The sequence below is a fragment of the Cnephaeus nilssonii genome (assembly GCF_951640355.1).
Source record: "Cnephaeus nilssonii genome assembly, chromosome: 15".
Lineage (NCBI taxonomy): Eukaryota > Metazoa > Chordata > Mammalia > Chiroptera > Vespertilionidae > Cnephaeus > Cnephaeus nilssonii.
This window is the reverse complement of record NC_137086.1, coordinates 64579377-64602363: the sequence shown is the minus strand read 5'-3', so window position 1 is coordinate 64602363 and position 22987 is coordinate 64579377. Positions and strand designations below refer to the sequence as shown.

The 22987-nt window shown below is 49.4% G+C and overlaps 1 long non-coding RNA gene across 2 annotated transcripts in view; it reads right to left on the bottom strand.

Moving 5' to 3' along the window:
• Positions 1-729: 729 nt before the first annotated feature.
• Positions 730-22987, bottom strand: part of LOC307111782 — a 52037-nt gene continuing 29779 nt past the window's right edge. Inside the window, exons 2-5 of one of the 2 annotated variants that reach the window (XR_013814620.1) lie at positions 13983-14026; positions 5537-5796; positions 3162-4840; positions 730-2743 (exon numbers count right to left, since the gene is read on the bottom strand). This is a non-coding gene — a long non-coding RNA (uncharacterized lncRNA). The remainder of the gene's footprint in view (positions 2744-3161; positions 4841-5536; positions 5797-13982; positions 14027-22987) is intronic. The other variant, XR_013814621.1, reaches the window with a different exon arrangement.

The window sequence follows — 22987 nt, the reverse complement described above, 5'->3', positions numbered from 1 at the left end:
AAGATGAATTCCAAACGTAAAGAACAGATAGAACCTACAGACTTAGTCAAGGGAGAGTTAGAAAAAGAAGCATCTAGTATAAGGTGACCAGATTTAACATTGGTAAAGCAGGACACCATTGACGGGAGGGGGGGGGGGGTTCTTTTTTTTAAAAATATATTTTATTGATTTTTTACAGAGAGGAAGAGAGAGGGATAGAGAGTTAGAAACATCGATGAGAGAGAAACATCGATCAGCTGCCTCTTGCACACCCCCTACTGGGGATGTGCCCGCAACCAAGGTACATGCCCTTGACCGGAATCGAACCTGGGACCCTTGAGTCCGCAGGCCGACGCACTATCCACTGAGCCAAACCGGTATCGGCCGTGGGGGGGGGGGGGGGGGTCTTGATTAAAAATTTGGTCTATATTGTAATCGCTTTTGGTTTTTTTAATAAAAGGAAATTCACTTCTTAGATCATCGTTGAATTTGCATCCTCTTTTCTTACTCATTATGTTAAAAATCTAAAAAAAATAATTTAAAATTATATTATAAATTGTTATATACATATTGCTTAAAAGCACAGTAAGTAGGTACATAATTACATGAACATATTTTATTGTTAGTTTATAAATTAAATTAATTTAATTGTTATAAAGTAACTATATTTAAAAAATTATTTTAATCCTATATTTCTTTCTAAATAATAACAATACTAACTTGTATTATTTTTCCTCTGAATTTGCCGTAACGTAAGTCGTAAGTCACTTTCAAGGCCGGCGCTAGACTTTTTGCCGCCACTATAAAATAAAAATAATACGAGCACTGTCTGCTAAATTCAAGAAAATTTACGTATTTATGAAATAAATAAATAAATAACTTACCTAAATTATCTGAATAGCTGATTTGTAATGACATCACTTGTTTAACTAGCTTACTAGCACGCAGTACGATATGTATCGTCTGAGAGACAGTTACAAAATGTTTTCGTCGTTGCCAATCCCGAAATATGCCATTGCTCATTAAGTCCAAACAATGGTGGTCGAATTCAAACAATTGATCAACAATGCGAACTTTGATAAGTAGTTCTCGATAATCAGTTCTCAACAATTATTTGTTATTATTAAAGTTTAACATTATAAAATTAACAAAAATAATATAAAACTCATATCCTGGCTAAATAGCCACATGGCCGCTGAAAACCGTATATTCCCTTCCCGGTCTCCCGCTGTTCCCTAGCTTGTCGTGCATTCTTTCCAAAAATCGGGACTTTTTAAAAATGCCGCGGGACGCGGGACAAATTGTTAAAAATCGGGACTGTCCCGCCAAAAGCGGGACGTCTGGTCACTTTAATCTAGTATGATTTCTTGATTTTAATTGTTTGATAGTGGTGAAATGGAATTTTTGGACTGGAACCCGGATTCTTTGACCACTGGAATCGAACAATGAATCCACGGACAGAAGGTGGTATAGCAAAGATGGAGATTTACTGAAGAACAAGTACAGACTCCCATGTGGGGAGTGGGAAAGAGACACACAGAATGGACTCTCACATGGGGAGGGGGAAGGGGTTCCGCTGAGTTCCTTCTCCCTGGGGCTTATAAAGGCTGCAGATCCTGGTGCCTTGATGTCCCCTGATTGGTCACTATTCCCTTGGACTGGTTACCATAGCAACTCCTGAGATCAAAGGTTGAACCTCACACGTTGAACCTCACAAGGGACACATGAGGTTCTCCCCCTCCTTCCCCATTGTTTTCCTATTCCCTTTGGGCTTTCTTCTTCTCCTTCTGGCTGAAGGGCTTCCTTCCCTTTATTTTGTAAATATAGACCTTTTGCTGTTCCCAGCTCCCTCATTCTATGGAAATGCACCTGTTGCAGCTTTTCAGCTCCCCCATTCTATGGAAATATACCTGCTGCTGCTCTGCAGTCCTGTGCTTCCTCCATGGTCTCCTCAATTTCTGAAATTTCCTAAAACCTGTTTTTTTTCACCCCAAAACATTCCTGTTTCAGTGGTACCATTAATGAAAACAGTGAATGAAGGAGGAAGAGTAAGTTTCTCTGAATATGAGTTTAGTTTTTAATCCATTCAATTTGAAATGCCCAAAGGGCATTCAGGTGTCCATAGATAAGCATGTAGCTTAGGAGAGTGGTATGTGTTGAGAAAAAATTTGTCATAAATATATGAAATTTAGAGCAATGAAAGAAGACGGCAAGAAAAAGTGAATGAAGTGAGTGAAAGGTTTGCGACGCAGGAAACAAGACACAGAGCCCAGGCCATGGAAAGGGGGGAGGTTTTAATCTTGCGCTCCCGGGCGAAACTCACCGGTCCGAGAGTGGGCCAGGGGAGTTCGCGCCAAAACGGGGGCTTAGGTACTTCCTTTATACAGCTGTTTAGCGAGGGGAGGGTGGAGGGCATGAGAGGTGTGGAATTCCTGCCTCAGGCAGGGGTCTGGGAAGGCTGGCAAGGGTCTGGGAAGGCGCCAGTCATCTTTGTCACCATCTACCTTGTGGATGCTTGCATGGCTGTGGTCTTTCCCCCCTGCCTCGACCTAACATCCCAGCCTTTTTGGTGATAGGGGGCGCCGAAATCGTCCTGGCTACTTCCTGCTGACTAGGGGCGAAGAGGGTGGGGGATGTTAAAGGCCAGGGTCAGGCAGAGGCGGGTTGAGGGGCAGCCGAGTGTAGGGATGGAGCAGGAGCTGGTTTACAGTCACCGGAGACATTTCTGCCATCCGGGAGTGGATGAATTTGAGGAGGCAGGGAGCTAGGAAAAAAAAAAAGACACAGATGAGGATTGGGGGCCCTAACAGGGGTAAGATCCAGGTAGCTCTAAAGAGAGTTGTTCCGGGAGTGTCTTGCACGTAATTCTTCACTCAGCTTAGTCAGGGTCTGCACGTTCTGTTCCACCACTCCGGATTCGTTGATGTAGTAGCAGCATTCTTCTTGAAGGAACATGCAGGTTCCTCCTCTTTTCGCAGCAAGAAGGTCTAGGGCCTTTCGGTTCTGCAGGGCTATTTGGGCTACTGATGTTACTTGCCACTGCAGGGAGGCTAAGGAGGCAGTAGTAGACTCCAGGGCTATCTGGAGTCTGTCATTGAAATCCTGAGCAGAGATTATGCTGTTCCCGAGCCCCCCTCCCCCCCACCACCACCAGCGAGGCCTATCGAGGCAGCGATACTTACCCCCAACATGACAGGGAGGAAGGCGGCCCTGCGGGCCCGGGGGTGGGATGAAGGGAGAAACCAGGCAAGCTCCGACTCTCCATACAAGGTTAGCTGGGGAACTACTGTGACTCCAAAGCAAGGCCCGGGGTCAGAGGAGTTTATGCAGTTGCTTAAGGTGCCATTGCACCAAAAGAAGGTACCCGGGCTGGCCTTGGTGGGACTGGCTGCAGTGTGGTTTTGGGTACAGTTCCAAGTGACCCGTCCCACAGTTACCGGGTTGCTGGTCTGGTAGCATATCCGTGGGGGCAAGGTGGGCTCTGGAGTTTCGGGTTCCCAGAGGGGAATGCCAGTCAGGGGAGGCTGACATTCACCATGTCCTTGGGTTCCTGGAGGAGTCCCAGCAAAGGTCTTTGGAGAGAGACACATAAAAAGCAGTGCGAGACATTGGGCAGGGTGCAGGTCTCGTTAAGGAATAGTAGAGTGTGTTGGATAAGTTGGAGCCAAGAAGACAGGACTTCTACCCGGGGGGAATCAGGCAGCTTCCCTTTAAGGGAATGTTCCGCCTGTAGGATGCTTTTGGAGACCTGGATTTGGGCCTCCTGGCCATGATATATTCCCGGGAGATGTAGATGGTCCCTGAAGGGGTTGAGCTCCAACCACCCCCATATAGTTTTCCCATAACGCCCGCAACCCATCCCTGGTCCCAGGGGTCCCGAACCCTGATGTTGAAGGTTCCTTCCTTCCAGAAAAAGGGACCAGACCTGACCTCATTGTAGGCATCATGGATGACACAGCCTGACCAGCGGCAACCCCCATAGGTGTTGACGTCGCGATTACACCTGCCTGGGTTCCGCTGGTTGTAAGCAGATTAGGCATATGGTCGGCCACTGTTGGACACTGACCGGAGGTCGACAGCAATCAGGATCTCCGCCTGGCATCCGACCAGAGGGCAGTCCTGAGATCCTACCTGCCGGGTGACTTGTGTGCTGTCCTGGTCGTAGGTTTCATGGACCTTGAACCTCCACACATAAGCAGGTGGGGGTGGGTGTAGGTTGCCCAGGGCTGGGAGGAGAAGGAGGAGGGGGAGGGCGGCTAAGGCAGACCTTAGTGGTGCCCAACACCTCACATTTATAGAAGTCATGCTGCTCCAGAGTCCTCTTGAGTCTGGAGAGGTGGTGCCACGATGGATCTTCAAGTAGTTTGGCTGCAGTGGGGGTGGTGAGGATTACTGTGTGCAGTCCCGTCCACCTGTCAGCCTGTTCCCGGAGCAGCTGCCTGCCAGTCCTGCCCTGGGAGGTGTCCCCTCATTTGATGTGTAGGAAAGTTGGGGCGCATTCCTCTCTGGGGTGAGCAGGAGGAGCAGGCACTTGTAACTGCCTCTCGCAGTGTGGGTGAGGTGAAGAGGGATGAAGGCCGTATCCAGGGTCCGCTCGAGTGTTACTATGGCGTAGGAGGCTTTCTGACGTCCCTGGGGGTCTAGACAAGAGCTTCCATCCACAAACAGAGTTAAGTCAGGATTAGAGAGAGGAAGATCTGAAAGTCCCGCCCGAGGTTGAGTGAGGGCCTCTGAAGACCTCGGGACAGGAGCGCTTTGCTGCAGGTTGGGTGGAGGCAGCAGGAAGGAGTGTGGCTGGGTTCAGGGCTGGGGACTGAGTTAGGGAGATGTCCGGACTCTCGAGGAACAGGAGATGGAGTTCCTGCATGGGAGAGGGGGCAAGGAGAGATAAGGACCGTGTGACAGAAGATCCTGGAGAAGACCTGTAAGGGTTGCTGGAGGCAAATCTTCTGGGCCTCCTTGGTGAGAGCAGCAGCTGCAGCCAGAGCCCGGAGGCAGGGCTGCCATTCCCGAACTGTGGGATCAAGCTGCCTGGACAGGTAGGCTACGGGGTGAAGGCTGGAAGAATCCTACCAGTGGAGGCCAGCTGTATGTCTCTGAGACGTGTCCAGGGAGGGGCTGCAGAGAAGGAGATCATCTCCATACTGGAGGAGAGTGCTGGGTTCTAACGAGCATTGTTGGAGGTCTCTGTTAGGCCTGGCCAAACAGATGAGGGCTGTCTCTGAACCCCTGGGGCAGGACCGTCCAGGTGAGTGGGTCCTTTTAAAATCCTTGTCAACAATTAACTTTAAAACTTCTTGGAACAGGCCTCTAACTGCTTGAATTCAGAACTGAGTTTCTGATAAGCCTGTGCCAGCAAGAAAGTTGTTCTCTAGGGAGGGAGGAGAGGGGGAGAGGGCGGGGTGAGAAGGCGCTGAGGCCAGAGCATGTTTGCCATCAATACCCATGCCTGAGATCATGGAAGGGGCAATGGCCTGAAAAAGGAGGGCAAGAACAGAGATGTAGCCCCCGTATGATCAGGAAAGAGATCTGCTTACCCACTACCTTGAGCGTTTACCTGGGGCCCGGCGAGGGTGATGGGTCGTCGAGTCCTGGCATCTTCAGCCTTTAGCCAGTTCCAGCGTGGCCAGCAGCGGGTCATGACCTGGAAGGACGGCCCCTCTACGTTGAGAAACAGAGGGCCCGTCACTTTTCCAGTGGCTGCTTTGACCGCACGCCGGGCAAGGCTGGGCTGGAGCCCGGGGTTGGGGGCACTGTGGCCTTCGTTTCTGCACTGGAAGCATTCTCTCGTTGCACCCCCACCACGCACTTCTGGACCTGTCAACAGAATCGGTAAGGTAGGGGCCCCATCAGTTCAGCCCACTCCAAGTGAGTGGAAGGGGGAGCTTGATCACCTCCCCGGAAGCCATTCGGCTTCCTCAGGCAAATTAATCAGGATTGGGTGGATTGTTGTTTAAACTCTGAGTGAATGTCTGGTGAAAGTGTGTGAGTGTGGAGGGAGAGGGCCTGCCCTCTCCTCTCCTTTGTGTGGCTCCACGACTTTGGTTACGGAGTCCGAGTGGGCCCCAACCTGCGGTTCCGCGATTCATCATATGGCATAATGGTGACTCACCCCCACGTGGAGGTGACCAGGCCCGGGGTTTATACGTGTGCACCTTAGCTAAGACGAATCTAAGCTCCCAAGGGATGCGGCCAGACAGGCATCTGAGTGAGGATCTGTGAAAACAGGTCACCCGCTCCCTTGTCTGTCTCTCGCCACCAATCATCATGGGGTCGGGACAGAGTAAACCCATTGTTCTCAATTGCATGTTGAAAAATTTTAAAAAGGGATTTGATGGAGATTATGGAATTAAAATGAAGTCTGAAACATTGAGGAAATTCTGTGAAGTGGAATGGCCAGCCTTTGGGGTTGGCTGGCCCTCGGAAGGCTCTTTAGATGAAGGATTGGTCAGGGCGGTGTGGAATGTAGTCACAGGAGATCCTGGACACGCAGATCAGTTTCCCTACATAGACAGCTGGTTAGAAATTGCTCAAACCTTGCCGCCTTGGGTCCAGTTCTGCGTGTGTAAGAAGGGACAGAGTAAGGTTTTAGTAGTAGGAGTGAAGAGGCAGGGCAGGTGCAGGCTAAGGAGAGGCAGGCAGGGCAGGAGCAGGCTAAGTACAGGGCAGCAAAAAAGGAGGAAGAAAAGAAAATGCAAAGAAGGGCCAATGGGATAGCAGCGGCTTTCAGAGGTTCGGGCCCCCAGACAGCACAGAAAGGGAAGCAAGAAGACAGATCAGGAGGGAAAGGAAGAGCAAGTCTGAGACGGGACCAATGTGCCTATTGTAAGGAGACAGGGCACTGGAAGAATGAATGTCCCAAACGGCAGAGCAAGAAAATAGGGCCCCCTTTTCCACCCAGTCGCTATTAATCAGAACCACCTGAAGCAGACCTTATTGGGCTAGCAGCAGCTGACTCTGACTAGGACAGACCGGGCTCTTTTCAGCTGGGCCCCCACGAGCCCATGGTCAGAATGAAAATTGGGGGGCAGACTGTGGACTTTATGGTTTATACGGGAGCGGAGCACTCAGTAGTCACACAGAAAGTAGCGCCTCTCTCAGGGAAGGAGGTCACCATTATTGGAGCTACTGGGGACCAGACCCGTAGACCATTCTGCCAGCCTCGCCGATGCCAACTTGGCGGCCACCGAGTAATTCATGAATTCCTGAACTTGCCAGACTGTCCAGTACCTCTGATAGGTATAGACCTTTTAGCCAAAATGGGGGCAGAAATCACTTTTGGTCCAAATGGCTCAGCACAGCTTCGCCTGAGTGAGGAGACTTCTCCAATGATCCTGTCCTTAGCAGTGCCCCGGGAGGAAGAACGGAGACTTTATGCCCCTCAGTCAAAGGCCTCACCTTCAGAGCCTGAATTAGAGGAAGAATTCCCACTGGTCTGGGCAGAAGGAAATCCCCCTGGCCTGGCCAAAGACCATGCCCCGATACTAATTGACTTAAAGCCTGGGCACAGCCTGTCAAAATCCGACAATATCCAATTCCACGGGAGGCACTCCTAGGAATTCAGGTCCACTTAGACCGGCTACTTCAGTGGGGACTCCTTAAAAGATGCCAGTCACCATGGAATACTCCCCTCTTGCCTGTCAAAAAGCCTGGGACTAATGACTACCGCCCGGTACAGGATTTACGGGCTGTTAATGAGGCTGTTACAATCTTGCATGCGACACTGCCTAACCCCTACACACTTCTAGGACTTATTCCATCAGAAGCGGAATGGTTTACATGCCTAGATCTGAAAGATGCCCTTTTCTGCCTCCAATTAGCCCCCATCAGCCAGCCGCTTTTTGCTTTTGAGTGGGAAAACCCAAATACGGGAGCCAAGGAGCAGTTCACCTGGACCAGACCTCCACAAGGATTTAAAAACTCCCCTACTCTCTTTAGTGGAGCACTAGCATCTGATTTGTCTCAGTTCCCAGGACAGGACTTGGGGTGTGTTCTACTCCAATATGTAGACGACCTCCTACTGGCTAGCTCCACACGAGCTCAGTGCTGGGAAGGGACACGAGCCCTCCTGAGACTGTTAACTGAAACAGGTTACGGAGTGTCCAAGAAAAAGGCACAGATTTGTCAGAAGGAAGTCAAGTATCTAGGCTTCCGAATCACCCAAGGGAAACGAAGGCTAGGGACTGAAAGGAAGCAGGCAGTATGTGCCATCCCAGTCCCTAGCACCCTGCGACAGATTCGGGAATTCCTGGGAGCAGCACGGTTCTGTCGAATCTGGATCCCAGGGTTTTCAGATCTGGCCAAACCCCTCTATGAAGCTTTAAAAGGGGAAGAGAAGGCATCCATTGTATGGGGACCCGAGCAGGAGAAGCCTTCATCAGCATAAAGGCAAAGCTTACTGAGGCCCCAGCACTTGGGTTACCAGATGCGACACGGGACTTTAATCTTTTTGTTCACGAGAACAGCGGGGTAGCCCTAGGAGTTCTAACCCAGGAGTTTGGACCCTGGCAAAGACCAGTAGCCTATCTCTCCAAGCACATTGACCCAGTTGCCTCCAGGTGGTCCCTGTGTCTCCGGGCCCTTGCAGCCACGGCATTATTAATCAAAGAAGCAGATAAGCTTACCCTGGGACAAAACTTAAATGTAAAAGTACCTCATTCTGTTATTACTTTAATGAAAGCTAAGGGGCCCCTGAGCATGATTGCCTGGAAGTCCTAGAGGAGGTTTACTCCAGCCGGCCAGATCTAACGGATAGGCCCCTGCCAAACCCAGACTTGGTATTGTTCACAGATGGCAGTAGCTTCTTAGATGAAGGAAAAAGACGAGCTGGGTATGCAGTGGTATCAAACTTTGAGACAATCGAGGCACAAGCCCTGCCTGAAGGATGGTCAGCGCAGAGGGCAGAACTTTGGGCACTAGTAAGAGCCCTAGAACTCAGTAAGAATAAGCGTGCCAACATCTACACTGACTCGTGCTATGCCTTTGCTACCCTGCATGTCCATGGGGCCATATATAAGGAAAGGGGGCTCTTGACAGCAGGAAGAAAAGGAAAAAAAAAACAGAATGAGATTTTAAAGTTACTAGAAGCAGTCTGGGAGCCTAAGAAAATAGCCGTCATCCATTGCAAAGGTCACCAGAAAGGGAAAGACTCAGTATCAGAAGGAAACCATCGTGCTGATGCTGCAGCCAAGCTGGCTGCTAAAGAACAAGAAGCACCTGCAGGGATCATGTTGGCCCCGAATTATCTGAACCTCCAAAATACACTCCCCAGGAGGAGAAATGGGCCCAGAAAGAAGGGGGCAAGAGGACAATGGAAGGCTGGTGGATACTCCCAGATCATAGGGTCTATGTCCCAGAACAGTTAGCCCATAAAGTAGTCCTCCAGCAGCATGAACTCACTCATTTAGGGAAGACTACCCTAGAAGCTTTGTTAGGCAGGTACTACCTGATTGCCCATCTACCCTCCTTGTGTGCCTCAGTCTCTCAGCGTTGCCTCCTCTGTGCTCAGAACAATGCTAAACAGGGTCCTGTAGGACTGATAGGAGTTCAGCGTGTGGGCAAGCTCCTTCTGAGGACTTAGAAGTAGATTTTACAGAAATAGGGCCTAGCAAAGGGAATAAATACCTGCTAATCTTTGTTTGCACCTTTTCAGGTTGGGTCGAGGCATATCACACTCGCACTGAAAGGGCGAGAGAAGTCACTAAGGCATTGCTGAAGGACATAATTCCTCGGTATGGAATGCCTCTGAACATAGGGTCTGATAATGGCCCAGCCTTTGTAGCAGAAATAGTACAACAGGTAACTAAGGCTTTAGGAATTAGATGGAACCTACATACAGCTTACAGGCCTCAGAGTTCAGGGAAAGTAGAGCGCATGAACCGGACTCTAAAGCAGGCTATGGCTAAGCTATGCCAAGAGACAACCCTACCCTGGACAGATATCTTGCCTTTTTGTACTCCTGCGGGTACGCTGTGCCCCGAGGGCCAGGGTAGGTTTCTCTCCCTTTCAAATTCTATATGGTAGACCCCCTCCCTTAATTCGGCCAAAGGGAGATTTGGGGGAAATAGGAAACTTAGAAATCCAGAAGCAACTACAAGGACTTGGAAAAACTGTCTTTGAGATCCAGTTAGGTTACTGACCGACTACCAATCTCTCTAGGAACAGCTGTACATCCTTATAAACCTGGAGACCAGGTTTGGGTAAAAGACTGGAAAAAAGAGCCTCTTAAGCCAATTTGGAAGGGACCCTATCCAGTCATATTAACCACTCACACAGCTCTCAAGGTTGCAGGACTGAACAACTAGATTCACCACTCTCAGGTGAAAGCAGCACACTAGCCGAGCGACGTCCAGCCTGAGTGGAAGGTGACCTCTGACCAGAAACACCCCCTGTGGATCACCCTCAAGAAAACAACAGACCTGGCTGATCAACCTGCTCTATTTCTTTCTTATCTTTTCTTAAATTGGAAATGCTCTGGTATTTCTGGATAATTATTGTTTTTATCTTTCTAATAATTCTCATTTTGTCTTCTTATGAGTGCCGCCAGAACCCGAGGCTGGTCCCAGGAGGAGAACTCCTCTGCCCTTGCTGGAACACAGAAGCACCATAAATTCACTGCTTCCCACACAGCAAAGGAACACGATGAAGCTAAGGCTAATTCTTTCCCTGTTACTGAACTCTCTTAATCTCGACCACTCACAGGTCTACACTCTGCCCCTTAAGAGCAGTCCAGCTAATCCCTCTCCTTATAACACTTGGCATTTCATTTCAGCAGGGGTTAGCACTGGAATAGGGGGACTGGCAACTTCCCTCTCCTGCTATCAGAGTCTATCCAAAGACCTTACTAACAGTTTAGAGGAAATAGCTCAAGGTATTGTTGCAGTACAGGATCAGATTGACTCACTGGCAGCTGTTACTCTCCAGAATCGAAGAGGACTAGACCTTCTCACAGCGGAGAAAGGGGGGCTGTGCCTGTTCCTTGAGGAAGAATGCTGTTTTTATGCTAACCAGTCTGGTATTGTAAAGAATGGGGCCAAGAAACTAGCTGATCGAGCTTCAAAAATAAGACAGGAGTTATCTGAGACCTGGGCTGCATGGGGGCGGGGGGGGGGGGGGGGGGGGGAGAGTCTGGAAATGACTCCTTCAATTGACAGGACCACTGTTAATGCTACTCATAGCCATAACCCTAGGACCATGTCTTCTAAATCTGTTAACTCGCTTTATCTCATCCTGTCTAGATGCCTTTAAAGTTCAAATGGTCCTACAAGCCAGAAGAATTCCCTACAAACCTCTCCAAGAGGAAGAAACGGGATGTTAACCCTTTGGACGGCGCCCCTTTACAGCAGGAAGCAGTAAAAGAGTTTCGACACCCCTGTTCACCATAACATCCCGTGGTTATTGTACCACAAGGCTGAAAAGCTTGTGGGACAAGGGCGGGGGGGGGGGGGGGCGGGGGAATGAGAAGGCAAACCCCTATTTTGTAAAACTACTGCTTGGAATTCTCTGTTGTTGTTTTAGACAGACTTTTATTCTAAAAAATAACTTTGCTTTCTAGCCTGCTTGAATAATGAGGAAGATAAACTTAGCTGTCTGACCTTGTAGGACAGAGACTAGATATGCCCATAATTTCAATGCCATGCCAGGTGCATTTTTTAATTGGATAGAACTGTGTTGTTTTTAAGGCCAGCTGCAAGATAACCACTAAGTGCACATAGGGCTGGCTCTTTAATAAAAAGGGAAGTTCTGCTTGTAGCTTGGCTTAGAATTTGAATTCATTTTCTCTAAGCCCACCATGGTGAATAAAGTGCATCTCTCCAAACTCTCCTGCATTGTTTGATTGATCCGAATCTCTGTAACACTCCGAAAGTGAAATTTTTCCTGTTGTGCACACCAAACAAGTTAGTCCAAGGCTAATGACATCACAATCGGCTGCTAAAATATTTGCTGCTGGTATTAGTGGAGAGAAATGGTGCGCCTGCGCATAAGGCGCATAAGGGAAATGAATTAGCATGATTATAATAACCAGTCATTACTGGACATTATAATTCATTATTAATCTATACTAATAAAAGGGTAATATGCTAATTAGACCAGACGTCCTTCTGGACAAAACCACAGTGGCCGGGGCCAAGGCAGAGGCGGTTAGGGGCTATCAGGCCGTCAGGGGGACAGTTAGGGGACAACCAGGCAGGCAGGCAGGTGAGCAGTTAGGAGCCTGTGTTCCTAGGTAGTGAGAAGTTTAGGCCCAATCCTGCAGGGCCTAAAATAGCACTCAGACATCCCCCGAGGGGTCACAGATTGAATATGGTGCAGGCCCGGCTGAGGGACCATGCCCTGTGCATGAATTTTGTGCACTGAGCCTCTAACCCTATCTAATAAAAGGGTAATATGCAAATTAACTGTCACTCCACGACAAAGGTGGCCATGCCCATAGCCACAAATATGCACGCCCAGGCTGACCACTGAGGGAGACATGCAGGGAGTGCAGTGGGGAGACATGCGGGGAGTGAGCGAGGTTCCCTGTCTGGGGGTTCCAAATCCACCATTGGTTCCTTTCACCGTTGATTTCCCCCCTCACAGGTATCCTCCACGCAAAAGCTGTTACATGCAAATATGTCATGTCCTAATGGGTGAATCCTAAACCGAATGAGTGTCACATCAGGACAACCTAACTCCCGTTAGAAAAAGGACCTGAGAGGAGGGATTTAGGAATCACGATACCATCGTGACCTGCTTGGTCTCTGGAACTGCTGTCAAAACACAGGCAAGCCGGCTTGGCTCAGTAGATAGAGCATCAGCCTGTGGACTGAAGGGTCCCAGGTTCGATTCTGGCCAAGGGCACATGCCTGGGTTGCTGGCTCAATCCCCAGTGTGAGGTATGCAGGAGGCAGTCGATCAATGATTCTCTCTCATCATTGATGTTTCTATCCCTCTCTCCTCCCTTCCTCTCTGAAATCAATAAAGAAGTATATTTTAAAAACAACAACAACAACAACACAGGCAGTCTGAGACCCTCCCAAACACCACCTGAGCTAAACCTGAGAACCAAGATATTTTCAAGGCCCAAAGTTGACGAGGGTAAGGGGGCAGGGGAGCAAAGCAAGCAGAACAGCCAACTCAACCAAAGATGCAGGAGCCTAAGGTTAGGCAGAGAAATGTCCTGGCCATTGATGCTCTCCCGCAGACGTGCCCACACCCAGCTGGGGGGGAGCGGGTGTGTACATGCAGAATTTAAGGCCACTGGCAGGAGGGAAAGTCGAAGCATGTCTAAGGATTTTTTGTACATGTCCCACAGGCGAGAAGCAGAGTCAGAATCAGAAGCAAAGTCTTACCTCAGCTCTGGGGTGTTTAAATTATCTAAAAATAGCAGTTCCATCGCCGAGTCCACTGCCATGTTTGCCACCGATGGGAGGCGCACAGAGGACTTTCAGGGCAGCCCTATAACCTCAGGGGTGACAGCAGCTCTTGAGAGGGAGAGACTGAAGCACTTACGGTGTTCAAAGAGCTAGTGCTGTAAACCTTAGCCTATCTGGAAGCTCGGTGCTGCTGGAAGTTGCTGGCCCAGCCTTCTCCAGCATGGAGAGGAAAGGTGAATACGGTGGTTCCAGTGGTCCAAATTCTGTCATTGTCTCTGTTACCTAGCCTCTGCGCCCTTCAGGACAGTCTCAGTATCAGTGCAGAGGAGGCTTTGGAGAGGGTAGTGGTGAGGAGAATGCTTCTGACTCTAGATACCAGTGAAACTGCTGTGAAGAGCCTTTCTAGGGCTGGCAGAAAAATGCAGCAATGAAGGAAGAATACTGTCTCAAAACAAAGAAGTTGTTTTTTTTTTTTTCTCTTAGGTAATAATGTGAATATTACCTAAACCACAGACTTTGCGAGAATTAATTGAAATAAAATTCCAGAAATTGAATAACAGCCAGGCTGAAGTGGATAGGTTGGTTGAGTGTGAACGTGGTCCTGTGCACCAAAAGGTTGCAGGTTCAATTCCAGTTCAGGGAACATACCTGGCAAATATCTGGGTTTCAAGTTGGATCCCTGGTCAGGGCTCCTAAGAAAGGCAAATGAAGGGATTTTTCTTACATTGATGTTTCTCTCTCTCTATCCCTCTCCCTTCCACTCTCTCTAAAAATCAATGGAAAATGAATTAATGCCATATCTACAAATGTGGATAATCTAAAAAGAAAAAAAAAAGAAGTGGGGGGAGGGGGCCCTAACCAGTTTGGTTCAGTGGATAGAGCATTGGCCTGTGGACGGAAGGGTCCCAGGTTCTATTACGGTCAAGGGCATGTACCTTGGTTGGGGGCACATCCCCAGTTGGGGGTGTGCAGGAGGCAGCTGATTGATGTTTCTCTCTCATCGATGTTTCTAAATCTCTATCCCTCTCCCTTCCTCTCTGTGAAAAAAATGAGTATGATATATTTAGAAAAAGAAGAAGAAAAAAAAAAAGGTAAAAGAGGTTGAATGTACTGTATAATTTAAAGCATGTAAAATAATATAACTTTCTAGGGGCATATATGTTATCTATACTAATAAAAGGATAATATGCTAATTAGACCAGACATCTTTTGGACATCCATCTGGACGTCCTTCCAGACAAAGCCACGGTGGTGGGGGGCCGTTAGGAGCAATCAGGCTGGCAGGGGAGGGCACTTAGGGGCGATCAGGTCTGCAGGGGAGCAGTTAGGCGTCGATCAGGCTGGCAGGGGAGTGGTTAGGGGGTGATCAGGCTGGCAGGCAGGCAAGCGGTTGGGAGCCAATAGTCCCGGATTGTGAGAGGGATGTCCGACTGCCGGTTTAAGCCCTAAACTGGCAGTTGGACATCCTCTGATGGGTCCCAGATTGGAGAGGGTTCAGGTTGGGCTGAAGGACACCCCCCCCCCAATGCATGAATTTCATGCACCAGGCCTATAGTCCTATATAATAAAAGGCTAATATACAAATAGACTAAACAGAGGAACAAACAACCGGTTGCTATGACGTGCGCTGACCACCAGGGTCATGCGCCGAACATGGGGGGCGCCAGCTGCGACGGGATGGTGGAGCAGGTAGGTGGGGGAGCCAGACCAAGACCAGGCGCTGGTTGCTATTATCTGGGTGAGCCTCTGGTGGTTACTGAAAATTCTTTGCTCCTAGGCGCCAAGGTCCTGCCCAGTGCTCGCACCTGCTGCTGGCACCAGCCCCACTTGCACCCGCTGCTGGCCCCCAGCGCCAGCCCCAATCGCTCTGTGTCATCAAGGGGTGTGAGCAGCGGCTGCCAGCCCTGATGACCCCTGAGGGCTTCTCCACCTTCCCCCGCTCCTGAAGGGCTATTGGGCCTGGCAGCCACCACTCACACCCGCTGCTGGCGACGGCCCCACTCGCACCCGCTGCTAGTGCTGGCTGCAGGTGCGAGTGGGGCCGGCGCCATCAGTGGGTGTGAGAGCTGGAGGCAGGAGTGGGGCTGCGGCAGAGAGGGGACCTGGGCTGCAGCGGGAGGGGCTGGGCGGGGTCGTGGAGGATGGGCCAAGACCCACCCCTGTGCCCACCGCAGCCTTGTGGCCACAGTTCCTTTCAAGGTGCATGGATTCGTGCACTAGGCCCCTAGTTATGTATAACAGAATATTGTAAAAGTTAAGTTACTACATTTTTATTAAAACGTTTCTTACATACCTTTATATTGGCTGGGCCACAAAAATATTCATTTTGGGCCGCATGTGGCCCACAGGCTGCAAGTTTGACATGCTTGGCTTAAATGAATCAGATAGCATGGAGCAATCAGGAGAGAAATCGCTTTCTATGGTATCTATGACCATTTTTAGTTATTGAAGCTAAAAATATGAATGAATACTCTATTGCATAAGCATGAACCAAAGTTAAACAACCCTATCACTCCTTTATATTATACTAGTGGCCCAGTGCATGAATTCATGCACATTGAAAGGAAATTAATTAGAAGAAATATTTTAATAACGTTATTCGCCCTTTCTCTATAATAGAAGTGTCAACCAAATTCACGATCAACAATGACAGATGGAAACATATGCATGCGACTGGCACCAGAGAGAGCTTTATATGTATCGCGCATGCACGAGTCCACTTAGCCTTTTATATATATAGAATAAACTTGCTTCATTAGACCTGCTTTCTGATTTGGCTAAACTTTTTCCAGCTCAGTGAAGCACCCCAACTTCTCTTTCAGGTAATTGTTAGCAACACAGCAGTAAATATCAACACAAAGCAGATTATTATTGTGGATTACGCAGGGAGAACAAAGGATAAAATATTTAACTGCAGCAGTGTCTGACTATATTCTGTGCAGTGACAAAACCTGAAGTCATTTTCAACATCCCGATTTCTTACATCTCTTCAGTTGGATCAAGTTTCTAAACTTTCTAAATCTCCATTTTCTGGCTAATGAAAAGAAAATAGGATTCCACCAAGTTTCCTATCTACCTACTCCAGGACTTCTGTGAGGATCAAATGAGATGAGGCACAGGAAAACACTTCACAGACATTTGTTTAAAGTATAAAGTGTTTCCACTTGGTTATAAAGCAAGTTGTCATAGTGACCCGACCAGTGGGAAGGTGGGAAAGACACTTAGCATATTAGCCTTTTATATAGATAGACTAGAGGCCCAGTGCATGAAATTCATGCATGGGGGAGGGGGGCGTCCCCCAGCCCAGCCTGCACTCTCTCCAATCTGGGATCCCTATCACAATCCAGAGCCACTGGCTCCTAACTGCTCACCTGCCTGCCTGCCTGATGCCCCTAACTGCTCCCCTCCTGGCCTGATCCCCATAACTGCCTAACTGCTCTCCCCTCCTGGCCTGATCTCCCTAACTGCCTAACTGCCACATTCTTCCTCTGCCTTCTCCTGTGGCACCTTCTCCCATGGCCTCTGCAAAAGGGACCTCAGCGCTGGACTGGCCCTCACAGCCACCACAGCTGCCGGCCCTCAGCCTTTGCAGCCACTGTGGCTTTGTCTAGAAAAATGTCAGAAAGGACGTCTGGAAGACATCCAATCTAATTAGCATATTACCCCTTTATTAGTATAGATTGCTTGAACTTATTCATATGTTAACAGCAATGATAATTCAGGTTGGAAAGGAGAATTCTCACTTGTATTCAACTATGAATTCTGCCTGAATAAAGCTACTCTGAGGAGGCAGCCACTTACATCAGTGCTCAGCGATCCGGAAAGAGAAGACAAGAAAACGAGATCCAGTGAACTTAAATAGACTGTGAGGTTGAGGAGGCAAAAAGGGCTAATTCCAATGTAACCCTGATATTTGGGGCTAGTGATGTGAGTCCAGGCCAGTAAGCTCGGTGTACATTCCTGATGACCTATGATTAAGTCACTACCTCTTTCCCAGACACTGGTCTTGCAGAACCGGTTACAGAGGCCATTGGAATGTGGACAGTGCACTGGCCAGAGGGAAGGCTCCTAACTCTGACGCCAGGCCAGACCACCAGATATGGCCTGGAGACCCTCAACACCTAGGGGCCTTCTTGCAAGGCCCGAGAAAAGGACCGGAAGCATGATCCATGCTTGTGGGACAAAGAGCACAGGGAGGGAGATAAAAGGGAGGGCCCCATGCGTGTTCCTTCACTCAGATTTGGAAGGCTGTTCCCTGAGTCCGCTGGCGTTATTAAACAGTGCCCCTCCTACTTCCTCAGAAGCATCCTTGGTCTTCTTGGTCTTCTGCAACAAGGTGTCCTGAGGGGCCACAAAGGACTGTGGGTGAGAGAGGTCAGGGTGCAAAGCCGAGAGTAAGAGAACCAGGACCTGGATTGCAGCCCATCCCCAGTGCTCAGAGCATGGCTCTCTGCTCACAAGGGCCTCACTGTGCCCTGGGGAGTATGACCTGTAGCTTCACTTCTCATTCAATGCAGCAGGACGATGAGCTGATGTTATGGGAGAAATGTAAGTATTGGGAGGAAAGGGATTACCCAAACAAAAAATGGTCAAAATTCATGAAAATATTACTTACGCTGCTCTTCTCAGGAGTCCTGGGAGTATGGAAAAGTCAGTTCACTGAAGCTCAGAACAAGCAGTGTAACGAGCACCTTGAGAAGAACAAGGCTGGCACCCGCTGTCGTTCTGCATGGAGCTCTAGAAACTAGAGCGTGGGAATGAGACCCGCTCTCACCAGGCTCTGTGAGGCAGAGGAGCATGCTGCTCCACAGGCCGCTGGCAGCTTCCGCAACCTCCTGGAGGGCTGTGAACAATGCCCTGGACATTCTTACTCTTCAATGTATGATTTGCTCATTTGGATGAGCCCAATGTGACTGCATTTACCCAGCACCAATATCCAGCATTTCCCTCCTCTCTCTGCGGTTGTGAGTGTTCAGATTAACCTCAATACACAGCATGTAATACGCAATATACATTTAAGAATTTGTTCCGTCTACATAGCCTCTTCCCATCTTCTGTTATAATTTGAATTGAAAAGTACAATACAATCCTACCTAGAAAAAAGACCAACTCCATTCACTTGATGACAGGCATGTACTGAGTGCCTTACTCATGCTGGGAAAAGGGAAGCATCAAAAGGTGACAAACAAGGCTCCTTCCCCCAGGAAGGTGCAGCCAGCAGTGACACGGACAGGGAGGCCCTTGCTACCCCTCGCTACCTGAGTGAGTCAATGTGAAGAGACAAAGCTGAATCTTTGTGGTGTTTTACTCAAATGGCCCTCGATCCGAGAGCAGCAGGCATAATACCCTGAAAGAAACCGCTCTGACATTTCATTTCAAACCAGCCCCTACCATAGGGTTAGAGAGGGTGGGAAAAGAATAACACTAGTGAGTCACAGGGTCTGTTTTCCACCATCCTCCTTGCAAAGATGGGCCCAGGAACCCGCAAAAATGGGCCCGGGAACCCGCAAAGATGGGCCCGGGAACCCGCAAAGATGGGCCCGGGAACCCGCAAAGATGGGCCCGGGAACCCGCAAAAATGGGCCCGGGAACCCGCAAAGATGGGCCCGGGAACCCGCAAAGATGGGCCCGGGAACCCGCAAAGATGGGCCCGGGAACCCGCAAAGATGGGCCCGGGAACCCGCAAAGATGGGCCCGGGAACCCGCAAAGATGGGCCCGGGAACCCGCAAAGATGGGCCCGGGAACCTGCAAAGATGGGCCAAGCATGCGATCTCCCTTGAGATAGGCCCTGCCTTTGACCTGCATTTAAAATGTATCTTCTTCTCTGAGTAACGGCCCGCCCTGGGCTCCCGATGCCTTATGTTTAGAGCCCTGCTTGTCTTCTTGCAGCACGTCCCCCAGTGCCCCAGGATCTGCAAGAACAATCGCTTTTCTACAGCTAACACAGTGAACTAGTGGCCGGTGCATGGATTCATGCACATTGAAAGGAAACTAGTTAGAAGGTGGCTGGTGGGGTGGCACTGGGTGAGATGGGCTGGACACGCCCTGGGGCCAACCTCCCGTGGTCCCTCCCTGGCCAGCGCACCTGGGGCGGTGCAGCAGCTCGAAGGGTGTCTACTGTCACCGCAGCTCAGCAGTAAACCAGGTTCAGGGCCCACAGTGCCCCAGCAACAACATAACCCATGGCCGAGGGTGGAAATGCACGGCCCTGCAAGAAATCGGGCTCCCTCCTCTCCAGTTCCGGGGTGCATCACCTGAGAAACACCGCTGCCAAGTCACTGCAGCTCGGCAGCTCTTGCTTTGAGCGTCTGCCCCCAGGTGGTCAGTGCGCATCATAGCTACCGTTGGTCGGACAGCCACTTAGTCTTTTATGTGCGTAGCTTATTAAACAACAGATTCCATTCTTATAGCTGCCCTTCCCCTAAAGGCTAGAACTGTAGCATGGGCCCAGGTGACTGTATTTCAAACAAACTGTTGATATGGGAACTGTGAGCAGGAATTGTCCCAGGGTCTTATCTCCCAGAGGGAGATTCACATGGGCTGCCCCCAGCCTTCTGCTGGCCTCTAGTATCAGCTGCTCCCTGCTGCGGCGCTCTCTGATTGGTTCCTGGCCTTTTTGCAACATTGTTTGTCACTTGCAAGAAAAACATCCTTGTTTCAAAGCACCCTGTGTTTCTGCTATCCCTCATGTTTTTCTGCATCCTGTTTCCTGCAAAACACATTTTCCGTTTGTTTCAGCCCATTCCTCCCTCTCCCACCCCCACCTCTCCACCTAATTCTGCTCTAACTCCTTCACTATGGTGCTCACTTCCTGGGCTGAGAGGGGCACTAGGTCATAGAGAAGCGGGAGTTTGGACTGGAACAGGCGGAGTCCCCCTGGGCAGGATGGTTCCTGGGCTCTTTGTCCATCGGAGTCGAAGAATGAACCCACAGATGGAAGGTGGCATAGCAAAGGTGGAAATGTATTGAAGAACAAATGCAGACTCCCGCGTGGGGAGGGGAGAGACTCTCACAGCACAGACTCCTGCGTGGGGAGGGGAAGAGTCCCATTGAGTCCCTTTTCCCTGCGGCCTATAAAGGCTGCAGATCCTGGTGCCTTGATATCTCCCCTGATTGGTCACAATTTCCTTGGACTGGTTACTATAGTAACTTCTGAGGTCAAAGGTGGAACCTCACAGGGGTTCCTTATTGTTTTCCTATTCCCCCTGGGCTTTCTTCTCATTCTGGATGAGGGGCTCCTTCCCTTTATTTTGTAAATATAGATCTTCAGCTGTTTCCAGCTCCCTAATTCTATGGAAATGCACCTGGTACAGCTTTTCAGCTTCCCCATTCTATGGAAATATACCTTCTGCTACTTTGCAGCCCTGTATTTTTGTCATGGTCCCCTTAATTTCTAAAATTTCTGAAAGTTCCTAAACCTGTCTTTTTCATGCCTAAAAACTCCTGTTTTGATAGTTTCAATAGAGAAGAAAAAGCCCCGTGGGATGGAGCCACAGAAATAGGAGGAAACCAGGGACGTGACCGGGCATCTCCCGGCAGCCATGCCCTGGCCACTGGTGCTGCATCCGGCCCGCACAGGCAGGTCCCCTCCCCATCACCGCTGCGCAGGCTGCCTACTTAACCATTTACAGGTGACCTTGCAGCAAACCTGGTGTGACCTGGGCAGGTCCACGTATACCCAGCTTTTTATAAAATATCTTCTCTTCCTTATGATTTTCTTAACTCTTTGTACGCATAAGCGTCTACAGACACAGTGGGGATGGTTTCTGTTTTGAACGTATAAGCAGTTACCTGGTTAATAACATTTTCCTCTCACTCACTTTATTGGAAGAACACAGTCTGTAACATGTAACATACAAAATGTGCGTTACTTTGAGGAGGCAAAAAGGGCTAATTCCAATGTAACCCTGATATTTGGGGCTAGTGATCTGAATCCAGGCCAGTAAGCTCAGTGTATATTTCTGATAGCCTATAATTAAGTCACTGCCTCTTTCCCAGACACTGGTCTTGCAGAACCGGTTACAAAGGCCATTGGAATGTGGACAGTGCACTGGCCAGAGGGAAGGCTCCTAACTCTGACGCCAGGCCAGACCACCAGATATGGCCTGGAGACCCTCAACACCTGGGGGCCTTCTTGCAAGGCCCGAGAAAAGGACCGGAAGCATAATCCATGCTTGTGGGACAAAGATCACAGGGAGGGAGATATAAGGGAGGACCCCATGCGTGTTCCTTCACTCAGATTTGGAAGGCTGTTCCTTGAGTCTTGAGTCCGCTGGCGTTATTAAATAGTGTCCCTCCAACTTCCTCAGAAGCGTCCTTGGTCTTCTTGGTCTTCTGCAACAACTTGACTGTTATTGGTAAGGCTCCCGTCAACAGCAGGCAACTGGGAGTTGGCTTGGAGGGATCAGAAGTCAATGCAGGTGTTTGCTCGGGGGTAGGCGCCCCTGACCCTTGCATTGTTTAAGGGTCAACTGTATTTCTAAAACCTCACAAGGTCACATCATTCAGTGGTTCGCTAAGGCCCAGGGACCCTTCAAGACCCAGGGGAGTAGTTCTTCAACAGCAAAGCCCAAAAGGGGCGGGGGGGGGGCATTCAGGAGAGAGGGGAGCAGATCTCTCTTCCCCCCCCTCCCCCATGGCCAAGTGCTGAGAAGGTTAACCCCTATTTTGTAAAACGACTGTTTGGAATTCTCTGCTATTTTTTTAGATGGCCTCTTATTCTAAAAAAAAATAACTTTGCTTTCTAGCCTGCTTGAATATGAGGAAGATAAACTTAGCCGTCTGATCTTGTAGGCCAGAGACTACCGTATTTTCCGGCGTATAAGACGACTTTTTAACCCAGGAAAATCTCAAAAGTCGGGGGTCGTCTTATACGCTGGGTGTCATCTTATAGGGAGGGTATATCCCAAACTCTATATTTTAACTGGAAGAGTTGGGGGTCGTCTTATATGCCCAGTCATCTTATACGCCGGAAAATACGGTAGATACGCCCATGCTCTCAATGCCATGCCAGGTGTATTTTTTAATTGGATTGAACTGTATTATTTTCAAGGCCAGCAGCCAGATAACCACTAAGCACACAGAGGGCTGGCTCTTTAATAAAAAGGGAAGATCTGCTTGTAGCTTTGCCCAGAATTTGAAAGGCATTTTTCTCTGGGCCTGCACGTAATAATAATAAAGTGTGACTCCAAACTCTCCGAGCATTGCTTGATGTATTCCAGTTCTCTGTAACAGTGCTAGATCTCTTTCCATAGCAGTCACCAGTTAATTCTAAACGAATGAGACACATTAGTCACTCATGCTCTCATAAAGCTCAGAAGCTACGGCTAATATCAGGAACTAGAGGAAAAGTCCAAAATGAGAGAAAAAATGTGTTTTACTTTGAAGCATCCATTTTCGCTGCAAGCGGTAGGTGCACCAGTTTTTCAGGCAGATTCCCTGGAAGCAGGAGCGGAGGTCAGGGCTCCTGGGCACGCGATTAGGAGGAAGGAGGAAGCATGACCAAGGGGAAGGATCACACAGGAGTGTGGGTCAGGGAAATAACTGGGGGAGGGAGAGGGGGGCCGGGCCTTCAGCAGATGTTCTGCCTGGAGGCTGCGGCCCAGGGTGGGGAGCGAAGGAGCCTATTTCACTCCCGGCGGGCACCCTGAGG